Source organism: Neoarius graeffei, chromosome 1 (assembly GCF_027579695.1).
Source record: "Neoarius graeffei isolate fNeoGra1 chromosome 1, fNeoGra1.pri, whole genome shotgun sequence".
In the NCBI taxonomy this organism is placed as follows: domain Eukaryota; kingdom Metazoa; phylum Chordata; class Actinopteri; order Siluriformes; family Ariidae; genus Neoarius; species Neoarius graeffei.
The window spans coordinates 34172015-34184180 of NC_083569.1; positions in this window are offsets into that span (position 1 = coordinate 34172015).

Consider the following 12166-nt stretch of genomic DNA (forward strand, 5'->3'; position numbering starts at 1 on the left):
CTAACTCCACCTAGGGCGTCCAGACTTTCCCTAACAGAAACTACACTGTTCTCACGCTCACTAACCTGCTCTAAAGCCTGGACACGCGCATCTAGCACTGTAATCTTCTCCGTCAGAGAGCTAACTAATCTGCACTTATCACAAGTAAAGCTAATAAAGCTATCGCTAGTGACGGAGGAAGAATGACTAAACATCCTGCACTCAGCACACTGAACAGGCTGAAGGTGTGCCATGATGAAAAGATTCACGTACCTTAAATGAAGATCTGTTGATATTAAAGCAGATCAGATGTGGATGGCCTCCGCTAAAAAGTAACATTTTAAACAATATTTCAGTGAACACAAACAATTTCCAAAATGTTGACAAGACAAAGTTTAATATAACATCTGTTTAACTTGTAATGTGAAAGTAAGGTTAATAATATAACTTAGATTACACATTTTTCTGTTTTACTCAGATTAGGGTGGTGCAAAAATGAGTACACCCCACTGAAAGTCTCTGGAGCAAAGCTAAATTGTAGACTACAAATGTCTAATTTTACAAGAATACAATCACAGGTGAGTCTAATTAGTCATTACACAGGTGTCCAGCAGACAGTTGACTACAAAAGAGTGTTACTTAAAGAAAACTCCTTCCCATTTCATGCTGTCAGCAATGACACCACATGGAAGAGAAATGACACAAGACCTGAGAAGGAAAATAATTTATTTACACCACAAAGGTGAAGGCTACAAGAAGATCAGCAAAGCTTTACTTATCAGTCAGAATACTGTAGCAAAAGTGGTACAAAAATTTAAGAAAGATGGAACTGCAACCATCTCACAGAGACATCCAGGTTGTCCATGGAAGTTAACACCTTGACAGGAGCATCTTCTGATGAGAAGGGTTGAAGAAAATCGGCATGCAAGTTCACTGCAGTTATCTAAAGAAGTAGAAAGCCAAACTGGGGTGACTATTTCCCGTGACACAATACGGTGTACACTGCAGAGGAATGGCATGCATGGATGCCGTCCATGAAAGAAGCCTCTCCTAAAGCCCAGGCACAAAAAAGCCCACCGAGAGTTTGCCAGGGCCCATGCTGACAAAGATGAAGACTACTGGGACTCTATACTCTGGAATGATGAGACCAAGATAAATGTTTTTGGAACTGATGGCTTTAAAAATGTATGGCGTCACAAAGAAAAATGCAGGGTGCCTACAGTGAAACATGGTGGTGGCAGTGTTCTTATGTGGGGCTGCATGAATACTGCTGGTGTCGGGGAGCTGAATTTCATTGATGGCATCATGAATTCACAGATGTATTGCTCTATACTGAAAGAGAAGATGCTACCATCACTCCGTGCCCTTGGTCGTCGTGCACTTTTCCAACATGACAATGATCCTAAACACACATCTAAGACCAATGTTGGATTTCTGAAGAAGAACAGGGTGAAAGTAATTCAGTGGCCGAGTATGTCTCCTGATCTGAACCCAATCGAACACCTATGGGGAATTCTGAAGAGACAAGTTGAGCATCACTCTCCATCCAGCCACTAAAAGAGGTCATTGTTTAAGAATGGAAAAAGATTGATGTTGCAAAATGTCGCCAACTTGTTCATTCCATGCCTAGAAGACTTGGTGCTGTCATTAAAAATCATGGAGGCCATACAAAGTACTAGATGTAGTAGTTTTTTTGTGGGGTGTACTCATTTTTGCACCACCCTAATTTGAGTAAAACTGAAAAATTTGTAATCCAAGTTATATTATTAACCTTACTTTCATGTTATAAGTTAAACAGATGTTATATTAAATTTTGTCTTGTCAACATTTTGGAAATTGTGTTCATTGAGATATTGTTTAAAATGTTACAAAGGGGGTGTACTCATTTACACTGAGCACTGTACATGAAACAGACCAAGAGTATTCTTAGTGTATACATTTTAAAAATACAGTATATGCAAAATACACATACTGCTGGTTGTTCTGAATTTGATATGTTTGATCTGTCCATTCAAATCATGAGGCTATAACACCATGTAATGCCAGTAGTTGCCTCGTAGTTAAGTTCTTTGAAATGTCAACAACTTGTGGTAGGATGATGCTTAATTTGGGTGAACACGGGGGTGTGGCACAGGTTGAAACCCTGGATGACCAGCCAGGTCCGCTCACTCCTCAGGGCTCGCAACACTGCCTTCAGGTCAGGTGACAGAGCTCTGTACAGAGCCACTCGAGCTGACCTGAAAAGAGGAATTAAAAAAGCCAAGGCGGACCATAGGCTGAGTATGGAGTCCCACCTGTCTAGCAACAACACATGGGAGGTGTGGTGGGGCATACAAGACATCACGAACTTCAGAGACTATGATGCGTCAACAGGAGATTGGAGTGCGCTGCTGGCAGAGGAGCTAAATTGTTTCTTTGCTCGCTTTGAAACATCTCAGCAGCACTCATCTGCTCTAGCCCTGCCCCCACCACCACACAGTTCCTACACCACTCCATTCACTGTTCAGGAGCATGATGTCAGACAGGTGCTCCTGGCAGTGAACCCCAAGAAAGCTGCCGGCCCAGATGGAGTACCTGGTAAGGTGCTCGAGCGTGCACCCACCAGCTCGCCCCTACCTTCACCAGGATCTTTAACCTCTCCCTGGCTCAGACAGTCATCCCGCCCTGCCTAAAATCAGCTACAATAATCCTGGTGCCGAAGAAGTCTCCCGTCACCAGCCTGAATGATTACCGTCCTGTGGCCCTCACTCCGGTAATCATAAAGTGCTTCAAGAGACTAGTTCTTCAGCACATCAAGGACCACCTCCCCCCAGACTTTGACCCCTACCAATCCGCATATCGCATGAATAGATCCACAAAGGACACCATCGCCGTAGCTCTACACTCTGTGCTGAACCACCTGGAGCAGCAGCAGAGCTACGTCCGCATACTCTTTGTGGATTACAGTTCAGCTTTCAACACAATAATCCTGGACATCCTCATCAGTAAACTGGACACTCTCAGCCTCCCCCCTCTCACATGTGCCTAGATAAAGGACTTTCTTACCAACCGGCCCCAGACTGTGAGACTTGGACCCCACTTCTCCTCCACCCGCACGTTGAGCACCAGCTCTCCACAGGGCTGTGTGCTGAGCCCCCTCCTGTACTGCCTCTACACCAACAACTGTAGTTCGACCCACAACAACAACAATCTCATCGTCAAGTTTGCTGACAACACCACAGTGGTCGGACTCATCTCAAAGGGAGACGAGGCAGCCTACAGAGAGGAGGTCCTGAAGTTGGCAGCCTGGTGTTCGAATAACCTCGCTCTGAACACCAAGAAAACCAAAGAGCTCATTGTTGACTTCAGGAAGCACAACACCAACCTAGCCCCCCTTTACATCAACAACAAGTACGTGGAGAGGGGCCACACCTTCCGGTTTCTCGGCGTCCTCATCTCCGCCGACATCTCCTGGTCAGAAAACATTACAGCAGTCATTAAGAAGGCTCAGCAGCGGTTACACTTACTGAGAGTCCTCAGGAAGCACAACCTAAACTCCAACCTGCTGCTGACCTTCTACCGCTCATCCATCGAGAGCCTGCTGACATACTGTATCATAGTATGGTACAGCAGCTGCACTGCTGTAGACAGGGTGAGGCTCCAGAGAGTAATAAAGGCAGCACAGATGATCATCGGCTGCCCTTTCCCCTCCCTGATGGACATTTACACCTCCCGCTGCCTCAGCAGAGCTAAGAACATTATCAAGGACAGCTCCCACCCTGGCTTTGATCTGTTTGACCTGTTGACCTCAGGGAGGCGCTACAAGTGCATCAGGACAAAAACAAATAGATTCAAAAACAGCTTCTTTCCAAAAGCCATAACTGTCCTGAACTCGGATATGCTCTGACTTTATAGTCTAACCCCCCTGTGCAATACTTCATAATGTGCAATATTTTATTTTACAATGTGACTCTCTTTGTGCAATAATTTATAATGTGCAATACTTTATAGGGTGACTATCTCTGTGCAATACTTTATAATGTGCAATACCTCACTCCATAATGTGAAACGCAACACATACACCTCAGGACTGTGCACCTTACACACAACACATACACCTCAGGACTGTGCACCTTACCTTACCTTGCAATACTTCATAATGTGTAATATTTTATTTTATAATGTGACTCTCTTCGTGCAATAATTTATAATGTGCAATACTTTATAATGTGACTCTCTCTGTGCAATAATTTATAATGTGCAATACCTCACTCCATAATGTGAAACACAACACATACACCTCAGGACTGTGCACCTTACCTTACCCCCCTTACACCCTCTTTTTTTTTCCTCTACACACTGTTTGCACTGTTATTGGAGTTGCTTTTAATCTCATTGTACATGTGTATAGTGACAATAAAGGCATTCTATTCTATTCTATTCTATTCATGCATCAGTGCGTCTCCTTTAAGAGTACAGGTGTTGGAGGTCGTCTGATTGTCCGCAGCTCCTGGAGTCGGGAGACGTGCAACCTGTTTTGTTTCTCTGCATGTCAGGTGTTGAGATTGTGCCAGGAGTTCATTAAGAGTTTCAGACACATCAAGTGGGCCTATGGTTTATTTGTCTTGGGCAGGGGTGCCCACAATTTTTCAGCATGCAAGCTACTTGTAAAATGACCAGGTCAAAATGATCTACCTGCACTAAAAAATGCTAAATATATATTTGTATATTTCCAGAGTATACTTTATTTATACAATATATGTTGACGTACATTGCAAAAGTGAATGAAGCTTTATGGTACAATACAATTCAATACATTTATGGTCACTACCTTACTCTGATGACTTGCACTGCATGGAGTCAGCCAGGGTTGCATAGTCCGGACAGTAGCAGCTGGTTGCCAGCCTCAAGCAGACTTCCAAATGATCAACAGTCATGCTGGAATGGTATTTGGACTTGATAATCTTCATGTGAGAAAAAGCTGACTTGCATAAATAAGTGGAGCCAAATAATGCAGTCAAGGAGGTAGCACGTTTCCTCATGTTTGGGTACTTTTCCTCTGTGAGTAAGTTCCAAAACTCTCCATGAGCCTTGGACTTCACCTGAATGTCAGCCTGTAGTGTCAAAATCTCATCCTCCACTGTAGACGAGTTCAGGTGAAACAGTGTTGCAATTTTTGATGCAAGTGCATCAACCTCAAAATCTTCCCTAAATGGGTAGCACATAAATGTAGCTACTGGCTCAACTAAAGCAAAGTCTTGAAACCATATGTCAAAGTCTGACATACCTTTTTCAATCTGCTCTGTGTAGTGCACACTGTCAAGTTGCGCACATGCCTCTGTGTCTCAAGCTCTGACACGAGATTTTGGAAGTTCCCCAAATCATGGCACTGCAGCTTGAAGGACAGATGCTACATTTTTCGTTTGAAAGCATTAACTGAGCTGATCATATTAACAATGGTTTTGTTTTTTCCTTGCAGCTCTAACTTAAGGTCATTCCATATGTTGGTCAGATCAGTTAAAAAATGCCAGGTCTAGTAGCCACTGCTCGTCATTAAGTTGCTTGTATTCTGAATGTTTAATGTCAAGGAGAAACCTATCTCTGAACAGAGCTGTCGAAATCTCTGGAGGAATTTTCCTCTACTAAGCCATCTCACGTCAGTGTGTAGCAAGATCTCAGAGTTGTCGCAGTCAGCCTTCTCCAGATGTGCATGGAAAAGCCGTTTTTGAAAAGATCTCGCACAAATAGAACAGGCAATTTTCGTTGCCACGTCCATTATCCCTTTCATGTTTAGCATTTTTGTACATAATGCTTGTTGGTGTATTATGCAGTGGTAATTAAGGAAGTCGGGGAAATCAGCATCCTCCTTGCACTTGGCGATAAATCCATTTGAGCAGCCCACCATTGCGGGCGCACTATCCGTGGTGATTGAGATCAATTTGCAAATTGGGAGCTGGGTTTTCTCCAAAAAGTTTTTGAAAGACTGAAAAATGTCCTCTCCCCGCGTGTGTCCTTTCATGGGCAGTATCGTTAACAGCTCCTCTTTTGCAGACATATCTGTTAACACCATCCTAATAAAAATGCACAACTGGGCTGGATCACTTATGTCTGTGGATTCGTCTAATTGCAGTGAAAAACACTCGCAGTCCATGATGTCTCTCCAAAGCTGTCACATTATCAGCCATAACTTCATAACGCAGTGTAACTGTACTTAGATTAGATAAAACTTTATTGATCCCTTTGGGAGGGTTCCCTCAAGGAAATTAAGATTCCAGCAGCATCATTACAGATAAACAGAGAAAAGAAATAGAGAAAACTTCTAGATAAATTAAAATAAATTTACATATAAAAGGTTAAGATATGGGGCGGCACGGTGGTGTAGTGGTTAGCGCTGTCGCCTCACAGCAAGAAGGTCCTGGGTTCGAGCCCCGTGGCCGGCGAGGGCCTTTCTGTGCGGAGTTTGCATGTTCTCCCCGTGTCCGCGTGGGTTTCCTTCGGGTGCTCTGGTTTCCCCCACAGTCCAAAGACATGCAGGTTAGGTTAACTGGTGACTCTAAATTGACCATGATTGTGAATGGTTGTCTGTGTCTATGTATCAGCCCTGTGGTGAGCTGGCGACTTGTCCAGGGTGTACCCCGCCTTTCGCCCGTAGTCAGCTGGGATAGGCTCCAGCTTGCCTGCGACCCTGTAGAACAGGATAAAGCGGCTAGAGATAATGAGATGAGATGAGGTTAAGATATGGGGGGGGGCAGCAGGAAAGATATTGCACATTATATTGCACACTGTCCGGTGTTGCTTATTGTTAGGCTAGGCTACTGCTCCTTCCCGTCCTCCTGTTACCCCTCCTCCCCCCCAGAGAGGAGTTGTACAGTCTGATGGCATGAGGGACAAAGGAGTTTTTGAGTCTGACATGAGGGACAAAGGAGTTGAAGAAATTCTTGATAGTTGAAGAGATTTTACTGAAGCTAATATTTCTTGTTTGTTTTTAAGGTTTCGAAACAACAGCTGCCTCAGTAAAGGCTTCTTTTATCATCTCTCCATCTTGGAATGACTTTTTTTGCTTAATGATGGAGTGACTCACCCGGAACGATGCTTCGGTGGCTGCCTTTGCTTTTGAAGTTGACTGTGTGAAAAATGACTGCTGTCCGAATAACTGTGATTTTAGTTCCCTCACCTTTCGCTTTCTCAGCTCACTTTTCAGAGGAAAGTCAGTGTCATAGTTTTTATGAACAGTCTGAAAATGCCTCTCCATATTTCCTTTCTTTGGGACAGCAATGGTATATTGACAGATCAGACAAACGCACTTCAAATGTGACATAATGAAAAACAATTCCTCCTCCCATTCCACATGGAAGTGGTAAGTTTTTGGTTTCTTACTTGGTCCAGCTCCCGCACTCATTTTTATACCCCTTCTATAGTAGATATAAATTGGAAGGCTAACGAGGTCATGAGTTTTGCAGCAGCACATTTGAATGTGCACGCGTGGTGACGCGTGTATGATCTCGGACTGGCTGCACGTTAATTTACGTAATTTTTTTGTAACTGGCACGCAATCTACCGGAACTACCTTCGCGATCGACCAGTCAATCACAATCGACGTTTTGGGCACCCCTGGTCTAGAGTGTTCTTTAAGGGCTTCCGCCATGGAAAGTGGGCCTGGTGACTTGTGCAGTCTGTAACACGTTCGTATGTGAGGCAGGTGAAGACGCACAGTCATGCAGTGGATGGCCATAGTGTTTCCTGATTTGTAAGCTCAAAAACGCATCGTCTCAGAAACCTGTTGGCTGCTTTGCTGCTGTGCTTCTTTGGCTGTTGCAGCCACCCAGCTGTGTTGCTTCACCACCGGCGGCTTACTTCTAGCTCCTAATTCCTTGCTGCTTGGCTAACATTGCTCTTTTAACCATGCTACAGCTGCGCCACTGCGTGGGACACTTTCCCCCAGTCTTGTCTGCTGTTGTGCATGTGTGTTGGTGGAGTGTATGTCGCATGTTTGTGTGGGTTGAATGGTGTCTAGTGGGTGTGTATAAATGGCATGATACCAATTGTTTTTGTTGTCTAATCTTTCTATTAATTTTAGATATTTATTAACCTTCTAATAGCACTGTAAACTCTTGGCTTGGCACTTACATCCGAGGGGCAAATGCATGGGGTTTACTCTGTACTTTGACAGCCTTCTTTTGGTTGTGTTTCTGTTTGGGTTTGATTTGGTTGTTTGTGTGGCACCACAAAGATTTGAAGACAGTTTATGATCGTGGAAATTTGTTTTGTTGTGGGTTTTTTCTTTTTGGGATGAAAACTGGAGAAGCCACTGTTGCACTGTGGCCTTCCAAGACCTATTTGTTCATGCCCTCATACCAGAGTCCTTGTGCTCTCTGAACTTGATTTTATCTTTCATGACTACAGTGAAATCAATAAATTATATGCATTTGAGGAAGCTTGCATCTGTCTCAGTCGTTTGATTGAATGGCCTGAATTAGGGTGACAGTTCATAGCACCGTTTGAAGTGAGATTATGCTGTTTTTGGATAAAACCTCAGGTAAGTTAACCATTGGTAGTAGCCACTGTTCCTGCCACAATCAGATATACCTTCTGCCTCTTGTTTATCTCATCATCTCTAGCCGCTTTATCCTGTTCTACAGGGTCGCAGGCAAGCTGGAGCCTATCCCAGCTGACTACAGGCGAAAGACGGGGTACACCCTGGACAAGTCGCCAGGTCATCACAGGGCCGACACATAGACACAGACAACCATTCACGCTCACACCAACGGTCAATTTAGAGTCACCAGTTAACCTAACCTGCAGGTCTTTGGACTGTGGGGGAAACCGGAGCACCCGGAGGAAACCCACGCGGACAGGGGGAGAACATGCAAACTCCACACAGAAAGGCTCTTGCTGGCCACGGGGCTCAAACCTGGACCTTCTTGCTGTGAGGCAACAGCGCTAACCACTACACCGTGCCGCGCCTCTTGTTCATCTCAGCACAAATCCATTTCTTTCTCCTGAGCACGTCAGTGGGAAATGAGTAAATCTCATGTTTTGTTGTTGCCTTTAATTATTGCCTTTAGGGATGCTGTAGTGATTGTAAGCTGTATTTGTTGACATTGTTCACAGGAATTTCTGAAATGGTACTAATTAGGATTTTCATATTCATAATAATGGCAGTGTGGGGAAAAAAAGGCCAACAAACTTCATGACTTCTTTACATTTACCAACAGGGTGATTACTGCCACCTGTTGGTGAAACAATACACTACACTTCTGGAATAAGTGTCCCTGTCCCATTAAGACAGGGAACAAAAAAGAAAAAGTAATCCATTAATATTTGTGGTGGCGCATTATTAACCAATCCAAGCTACACTTCCAAATTGAATGCTTAAACTTTGTTTTTGCTTGCTTTCAGTTATGCAATCAGCAGGTTAAATACATTCAAGGAAAAATATCAGTTGAGACACTTCCTTCTGGATCACGTAACTGCTTTATCTTTGCTAAATAAAGCAACATTCCAGGCAACATTTTCCCTCTGATGAAATTGCTGGTCCCTTTTGCTGTTTTTTTGTTGTTTGGCAGGGTTGTCAGATATATTACAAAAGGAACCTCTAAACTTGGGGAGAAGACGACGACACTCCTTTCAAATCAAACGGCATAGATACTACTGAAACATGTAAAAGAACATGCACCCAAATATTATATATTCATATAAACCATGTAGGGCAAACAGTATAGTACAAAGACAGTAACTTAAGTGTTATGGAAGAAACAATTACAAATTAACTGCCATCAAATTCAATGATAAAAGTACATCAGTTTTCCAACAAATTTCTTTTCTTTTTTTTTTTTTAAACACCGTAGAGCCAATTCCCCACAGGTGTGGGGCAATAAGCCCTCAGCAGAAGAGTCCAACTTTCAATTTCTATTTCATTTTACTGGGTTATCACACATACTAATTGGCTCCTGATTAATCTGCAATAAATGTTTGATATGCTGGTGATATACAGCAAGGCCTAATGCCCCCCCACTATACTATAGTATAAAGTTTTCCTAAAATTATTTCATATTTTAACAAATATTGTTAAAAATGATAAACATTATATACTTAATATATACCCAACATACCCAACATAATATATTCATGCCATAATTTGTAGAGCTCTTTTTGTGAGTGAGAGCATGAAGCACATGCTATGAACTCATTGCAGGAGGCTCGCCAACAAACCCTTGGCCCTGACAACACTGTGATGTCATGTTTTACGCATCCATGAAAATCTAACCACAACCTTAACTGAGCTTCTTGGCAGAAGCAGACAGATTATAACTTCTTGAAGAGATTATGATGCCATGTATCTTAAGAAGGTTCCCAAAGCCACTGAAAGAATAATGGCCTCATAGCACCATACATACTACACTGTACTTCAATGGTGATTAGGTGATTATTGCACATTCCTTAAAGAATATAATGATAGAACCCGTTCCCAATGTTCCAGGAGCATCTCACAGACTCCAAGCACTTTTGCTTGTAGTGTTTAATTGGAGATTTGGAGATCCCCCTTAAAATAGCTAAATTATTGCCTAAAAACAGTGGATATGGACATTTTCAGGTATGTGCTTTTGTTTGTAGCCATTGCCTATCTTATGAAGGTCAACACACTTTGAATCGTTGAATTTGTATATTCTTTAATCTTTCCCATTTTGATGAATAACAAAGAATTAGGCTTCTGTCTCAGATCACACTTCTACCCCACTGAAACATGAAGTCATGGATGAACACTTGAGTTCCTAAACACTCTGGAACTTAAAACATGGTAAGTAAGTAAATAAATTCATCTCATTATCTCTAGCCACTTTATCCTGTTCTACAGGGTCGCAGGCAAGCTGCAGCCTATCCCAGCTGACTACGGGCAAAAGTCGGGGTACACCCTGGACAAGTCGCCAGGTCAACACAGGGCTGACACATAGACACAGACAACCATTCACACCTATGGTCAATTTAGAGTCACCAGTTAACCTAACCTGCATGTCTTTGGACTGTGGGGGAAACTGGAGCACCCGGAGGAAACCCACGCGGACACGGGGAGAACATGCAAACTCCACACAGAAAGGCCCTCGCCAGCCACGGGGCTCGAACCCAGACCTTCTTGCTGTGAGGCGACAGCGCTAACCACTACACCACCGTGCCGCCAGTAAATAAATAAATAAATAAATAATTTTTTAATAAACGAGAGGTAATTTTCTTAAAATAAAACAAGTTAATTTAGATTTCACTACAATTTTTGGTGCGAGATAAAAACCACAAACTGCCTTTCCCCCCCCCCAAACCAATGGTGCCAATAATTATAGAGCTGTCTGCACTACACCAAGTGCACAAGTAATCTTACCACAAATGTTGATAATGTAGAAAGTGTATTTACAGGGCCCTTAACACCACTGCATTTAAATTACTACTTAACTAATATTAGTGTTAACTTGTAGAAATATTGTTGGAGGAGTATTTGTCATTCTAATTTACAAGACTTTGACATGGGTAACGAAATATAGACAGGTCTTTAGGAAGAAAATTTAGTCTCTAAGATTACTCCTTTTCATTCAGAGTCCACTACAGGAGTGCTCACACAACATGACTGAAACGAAGGTCTTTTTAAGCTTACTTAAAATGGAGGTTATGAAAAACTTTTTTTTTTCAGTGGGTTGACTGGGTTGTCTTATGTAATGTTTGTGGGTTGGTAGGCAGTCCAGATACACAAGTGTATGTACAGAAGCACTGAAAACTAAGTTTTCAGTGCTTCTGCACATACACTTGTGTATCTGGACTGCCTACCAACCCACAAACATAAGACAACCCAGTCAGTTTCTTTTGTTCTGTCCATTTCAGAAAACATGCTTCAACAAGCCATTCAGATTTGGCTACCCTTCCTATGTCACAAGGGGAGCTCATTAGAAATATGCTACCACTTCAAAGGAGAACTTCCTTTGCAAATGAATATTCATGAATAAAAAGTGATACCTGACTGGCTTATGGTGAGCAGTGGCTCATTATCATTTAAAGGAACAGGCATTAAAATCAGCCGTTTTTAACAGGGCTATCCAAACATGATAAGGGTGATGTGGTGCTTTATCCTTGTGGTATTTTGACCAAAGCATGTCAGACATTTCATTAAGACCACAGGAAACTGTGTCAACCTGTGGAAAAGGGGTATGTCACCTTTAAGAGGCTA